This window comes from Lolium rigidum, unplaced genomic scaffold, assembly GCF_022539505.1.
Source record: "Lolium rigidum isolate FL_2022 unplaced genomic scaffold, APGP_CSIRO_Lrig_0.1 contig_34027_1, whole genome shotgun sequence".
Classification (NCBI taxonomy): domain Eukaryota; kingdom Viridiplantae; phylum Streptophyta; class Magnoliopsida; order Poales; family Poaceae; genus Lolium; species Lolium rigidum.
Genome location: NW_025900256.1, coordinates 116,118 through 123,068, shown reverse-complemented (window position 1 = coordinate 123,068; position 6,951 = coordinate 116,118). Strand labels below are relative to the sequence as shown.

The window sequence follows — 6,951 nt, the reverse complement described above, 5'->3', positions numbered from 1 at the left end:
CTAATCTATGATCCTACCATGAAACCTCATGGTATTCATTCCGCTTCCACATTGGAGTTATCACAAGGAGATCCACTCAAGAAGTATATATTCCTCTCTTTTACAAATAGCTTTACATCAAACCTAAAGAGGTGAGAGTCCTATTTTATTTAAGGAAGCAATGACAAACCTTGGATATAAATATCCATATGATCAAAACATTATCTTCAAGAGGAACCCTAGAGTATTATTCAAGTCATTCCCAAAATGAGAGAGACCATTCATACTAATCCAAGCTTTACCTATTTAAGAATAAAGGACAACCTTTGAACTAAAGTATTAGGTTGAAAACCATTTCCCTTGGAGTGGTGAGATAACCTAATATCACATGGAATAATACCATATTCATGAATTGATAAAGTAAGGAAGATATTAATTCAACCAAGATAGCCAAGTAGAGTTTTAGACTTGCTACCTATTGAGATATTGTGAGTACACCATAAACCCTAGAATAACTATTCCTATGAAAGAGAGCTCAAGCTATAGTGTTACACTCAAGTTAGTTGAGGCAACACTTGAATTTGAGGGAGAAAACTATCCATATGTCCTGATGATTAAATCATCATCCCTTAAGTAGAACTATAAGTTATTATCTCAGGCATTCTCCTGGGATATAAATTATTGAGGCAACCATAGTAGTCCCATCCAAGAAAGTAAAATAGAATTGTTATATCCTAGTTGATCAAGACTATGCCTGATCATGGAAGTGAGAAACCATTCCATGAGAGATAACTTAGGAAGCCAAACCTTGATCATTATAAAGTGAGTAATAATAATAAAACCCTAAGAACTAGAGGTAGATATATTATGAACAAGCTGATCATGTATATTCCATGACCATGCTTTGGAAAAGTAGAAAAGTAAGCCATAATTTAATACTATATGATAAGTAGGTATCATTTTCCACATGAAATTATAGGGAGATTACTAGTAATCAAATACAGGTTTATATCTCAATCTTAACTTATGAATCACTTGGTGATCATAAATAGAATCCTACCAAATGTATACTACACTTATTCCTCAATTAAAGAACATAAGAAAACCTTAGGGTAAACACTCCACATCGTAGCCCGATGGAAAGCAAATCATCGGACCAATCCATTCCCGTCAATATCTATTCCATCGCACGGACCTTATTCCACTTTGCATCTCACGGAAAAAAAATTAGGCCCGTTAACCCCGCACCTTACCCACCTCCACCCACAGAATTTCCGTCAGGTTCGTGATCCTCCCAAATCGGCATGCTGCTCGTCGCCTCCGGTCTCCCCACCGCGCCGCCACTCCTCTCGCCACCGCATCTCCACCTTCCCTGGCCAAGATCGAGTCCTGCGCCACCACCTATGCCGTTGCGCCACGAGAAATCGTTGTCAGGGCATCCCTAATTGCCGGCGGCCGGCGTGGTTGGTTGGGAGGCGGCTTGGTGGATCAGCGGCGCCCTAGAGGCTACGTACACTCGATCTACTGCATGTGACCTACGTCACAAACTGTCGGCGAGGAAGCTCAACAGCCATGGCGAGAGATTCTCCTTCCTCATTGCCTACTTGTCCGATCCATCTTTGCAGCGACGACAACAAGCCGATGATACTGACAGTAGGCTTGTGGTACTCCACCACCTTGGATATTGTCTATCCTATTTCTTCTCAGATCACGGTGGAAATTTGGGAAATTTGTTCCCTAGAAGCAATCTATACTCTTTTGTGTTCAGGTATGTCTTTTGCCACCTGCAGACTACAGTTGTTTTTATCAATCCATGATAATATCAATGTGTATAAGATGACAAGATAAATAAATAATTAGATTCAGAGCAAACTGGTTTGCACATCAAACGAAGATGCGACCACATGCTATGGGAAGCATACCCAATTTGATTTTTATACTTTTGCAGGTTTCCATCAGCGATGAGTTATGTTCATATAGTACTACCGTTGTACTTGGAAATATCTACACTTGCAGTACAGATTGGTTATATTGAGAGGGAACTAATTCCTTGCTCTAAAATATGTGCTTCTAGTTTCACACTGATGACGAACTTTGGTACATACCTGATTATACTCCCGTGGGTTTCCAGCAGGCTGGAGGGTGCTTCCACTTGTCTACTTTAAATATATGCACAGGAGGAAGCAAGTAATTGCTAGTGACCTAGGTCACAATCTTCTTATATCCTTTAAATCCATGTAATCCTTTTCTAATTCATCTCCTGAACATGTCCACTTCATTGTCAACTAGGCCTTCATGTTGAAGTGTCTCCCTGCCCATGCCGCTCCAATCCCTGTGCATCACTTCCACCATCTGCAAGAAGCATGGCCACCATCAAAATGAAGCAAGACCACCATCGGAAGTAGGCAAGGCAGAATCAGCCATTGGTGTCTGACGAAGCGCAACCACCATCAGGATGAAACAAGATCACCATGGTAAGGAAGCATGGCAAAATCAGTCGGTGGCATCTGATGAAGCACGGGTACCATCTGAATGAAGCATGGCCACCATCGGAGGAAGCAGGTAATTGCTATTGACCTACGTCACAATCTTCTTATATCCTTTAAATTCGTGTAATCCTTTTCTAATGCATCTCGTGAACATGTCCACTTCATTGTCAACTAGGCCTTCATGTTGAAGCGTCTCCCTGCCCATGCCGCAATCCCCGCACATCATTGGGCAGTAGAAGGAAGCACTTCCACCATCTCCAAGAAGCATGGCCACCATCAAAATGAAGCAAGACCACCATCGACCACCATCAGGATCAAACAAGATCACCATCGGAAGGAAGCATGTCAAAATCAGCCAGTGGCATCTGATGAAGCACGGCCCCCATCTGAATGAAGCACGACCACCATTGGAAGGAAGCATGGTCATCATCGAGCGGTGACATCTGCATTTTCCTAGACGGCGCCTAGCCTAACCACATACGACATGTATTTTTTATGGAAGCAAACATGAAGCAAGTAGAAATTAAGTAGCATAATGAACGGAAACACTTGCCACTAGCCTTCAAAAAATTGTAAAGAAATTTGTGGAGGCGTTTGTCAATTTTTTTTATCAGACTGAAAAGTTTTGTCAATGAAGCAAATTCTTCAATTGATGGTAGCAAATATTTATTATTTTGAAGCAACATTGCCAATTCTTTTGAAGCAGACATAATAAATATTTTCCTGCTGGAAACAAAATTCATATTAGTATGTTGGAAGGATCGATGGAGGCAATACCATCCTGCTCCATTGGAAGGGTAAAATATTTTGGCATATATCACAGAAATAATATTTCTGTTCTCGAAATAATATAACAAGAAACAAGATTTGCTTCCAAATAGTATACGTAATTTATTTCATATGAAATAATAGAGGTAATTCAAATCGGAGTAGGTAATCGTAGAACACACCTGATTGGGATCAGTTACCTAAAAGAACGCTGAGAATTTCTGCATGCAAACTATCAGGCCCACAAATCCATCGGACGTTCAAGGCAGGCCAAATCGTACGTCTCTCCAGGGGTCCGATGGGAAGCTAGGATCGGATGCCGATTCCTAGCGGTGCCCAAACCTTAGAGTTAAACTCTATACTTTATATGGTGAGAAACCATTCATCATTATAACCAAAGTTAACTATAAAAAGAACCATAACCACTTTAGTTACTGTAATGATAAATTAAGGATAATAATAGAAATCTATTGGTAGAAGATAAAACCAATTCGCAAGTCCTTAGTAACTAAAGGAGAACCCCAACCATAAAGCAAGTAAACCATCTTGTCCTGGATAGTGGAGACTAAACCCTAAATAATTATATCATCATACATAGGGAGATTAAAACCTAGACCACATTTAAGTTCCAAATCAAATGCCATTAAGAGAAGTTAGTTAGAACCCTAGTATTGCAACCTCATCAAATATTATACTTAATTATGGAACTTAAGAATAACCTAGTGTTAAAACCTTACTTAAAACCATGTGTGGTGATCAACCATTTATCCTTGTAACCAAGATCAACCATAATGTAAAAAATACTTACTCATATACTTTCAAAGATAATTATAGTATTAACCCTAATAAGGGGGTTATAATAGAAACTATAAACCCTAATACATTGGTACTCACATAAAATCATGTGTAAGTGACCAATTCCTCAAATAGAAACCAAGCCCTAAGAACAATCTCTGAAATACTTTGAGTTGAAAGCATCAACCATAATCATTCAAAGTAAAATTGATACACAAGAAAAAGGAAATTAAAATAATGCATAAAATCATGCTTAATCAAAATTTACAATCAAGCTCACTTATGTTAAATGGTTATTCCAGAATAACTCAGAAATACAATGGCCCTTTATTTAGTCATAAAATGTTCAAAGTATAAATTACCTGCAGGGTATAAAATAATTTGAATTGGATTTAAAACAGAATAAAAAATAGAAAAGGAAAACAAGAAATGAAAATAGAAAGGGAAAAGAGAAAAGGACCTTACCTGGCCGTGTAGCCCACTAGTAGCCCAACAGCCTCAGCCCACCACGGCCCAAACACCAGCCCATACCTCTTCGAGCAGATAAGACTGAAGACGAAGTCCTCGTCTTCGTCTTCGCCACCGTCGACGCGCGCGAGGACGCCAGCACGATGGGGAGAGCCACGTCCCGGCCGCCTGGGTGGGCTCTCGTGACCATCATCGACCGTGAGCGCCGTATAAAGGCCATGAACGAAACCCTAGCTCCGTTCTCTCTCTCTCTGCCTCATTTTTCCCCAAACCGCAACCCTAGCTCATCCCGGCCATCTCCAATCGCCGTCGATGGAGACCGCCTCAGGCCACGCTGTGGACACCATCGACATCCCCATGCTCTACTTACTCCTCTTGCGCGAGGAATCGAGCTGGGGCATGCCAGAACATCGCCGTCAAGCTCGTCCTCCCCGACGCCGGGAGCAACGAATTTCGGCGATGCCGACCACCTCTTGCCTCGCCGACACGCCCATCGTGCTCGCGGTGAGTCACTGGCTCCCTAGCGCATCATGGCATCCTCCCTAGCCCCCTGCATCGCCGTAGCGCCATACGCCTGCGAGCGCCGCCGCGGTACCTCGCCGGAGAGCACGCTCCGGTGACCAAACCGGAGCGGCGCTACCACCAGTAGCTTAGTCGCATCGCCCTCTTTCTAGCGAGCCCGCGCACAGCCCCGCTGGGGACCGCAATCGCCGACGACCATCGAGGTCTGCCGCCGGTCACCGCGTCCATCGCCACGTCATCGATTTTGACCTCATTCAATGCCACCGTGGCATGTGACATGGCCACGGGCCCATTAGTCAGTGAGTAGGGGTAGGTGTAGCCGGGTACGTTTAGTAGTTTCAGTTTTAATTCAAATTCACTAATTACTGAAACTTTGCAAATTTATCAAAAATGCATTGCAACTCAGAAAAATATAAATGAGATATCAAAATTCTTAGAAAACTAAACTCTATCCAATAAAAATATAATATGAAATTTTTATTTTTAATAAAAATTTAATTATTTAATACTTGTTAATTAAGCCTTTTCTTTTAAATCCTAAATTCAATTAAAATTCAATAATTAGGAAAACTTCATAAAAGAAATAAAAACGAGTAAGTAAATAAGGAAAACATTAAAATTAATTTTCCTTTACTATTAACTTGTTAAATCCTTATTAGGAGGATTTAAAACCCTAAATAATAATTACCTTCATTATTAATTCTTTAAAAATAATGAAATGCCAAATTAAATATTATTATTTTTATTTCAGAGTTATTAATAATTTCAACTTTATAATGAAGTTATTAACCTAAGAACTAAATAGTAATTATGAAACCCTATATCCATTTTAAATAACAATACAGTTTCATAATTTTATATGAAACCCTAAAACCCTAAAGTCATTAGGAACCCTAAGCTCCATTATTTCATGTGCACCTTAATTTGTTTCTAACCTAAACCTAGGTTAGAACAGGGGATCATGTTACCCAATTATCATAGAGCCATGATTAGCAACTAAAGACATGTCTATATCCACATAAAATGTAGAACCCTATCACTAGCAATTTAGCATTCCATGTATGCATACCATTAAACCAAGTTGATCAAGTAGGATCAAACCTAGTCCCTATCACCAAGGATATCATCCTTTATTAACCTTAATTAGCATCACACCATTGTGATGAACTCCAATAGCATCTATGCCCAATAATTATCATTACATAACCATAGTCCATTAAACCCTACCAGTACTTCATAATTATGAACCATCCTATTTAGGAACAGATTATTCATTACTTATTATATCCAATAACAAACCATAGACAACCTCAACCCTAATTGCAATACTTCTTATTCCTTAAGAAGTATGTTCTTCAAAAGTTATTCTTTTGAAGCAAATAAGGAATCATCATCAACCCTGCTTATAAGGACTTATAAACCCTAGCTAGCAATCACCAGCAAGATGGATCCACCTTGATAGCAACCATGTATAATTAATTGCTTAGGATGCCTAGGCTTAACTCAACCTTACAAAACCTAGGTGTCGATGAATCCAACATTGTTGTGATTCATCTAATACTTACTCCAGAAACTAGTTGAAACCATAGTAAACCACAGAACTCCACAACCTTAATGATCATATTTGTTCTTTATTAAAGAACATGTTCTTCAAAAGTTATTCTTTTAAAGTATATGATAATCAATCATTAACCATGACATATAGTACTAAAACCAACCACTATTCATTACATGTTAGAATTATACCGAATCTTATTGTTGGGTGCTATTAGTGTTATTGTTATGATATGTTGCAGCACCTGTTTATGATACCATGTAACCACACCTGAATAAGAACCTTGTCTGTGAATCACTCTAAAAGTGCAACACACCCTGAACTAATCATTACCACTCACTAATCCTAAATCATCGGGGTTAGGACACGCTTAGA

General features: G+C 39.5%; 1 long non-coding RNA gene across 1 annotated transcript; it reads left to right on the top strand.

Annotated features, from left to right (window-relative positions):
• The first annotated feature begins 1,633 nt into the window (after positions 1 to 1,633).
• On the top strand, positions 1,634 to 2,320 carry LOC124681102. The gene is made up of 3 exons (XR_006995721.1): positions 1,634 to 1,747; positions 1,928 to 2,166; positions 2,269 to 2,320. It is a non-coding gene; the product is annotated as an uncharacterized LOC124681102 (long non-coding RNA).
• The last annotated feature ends 4,631 nt before the right edge of the window (positions 2,321 to 6,951 follow it).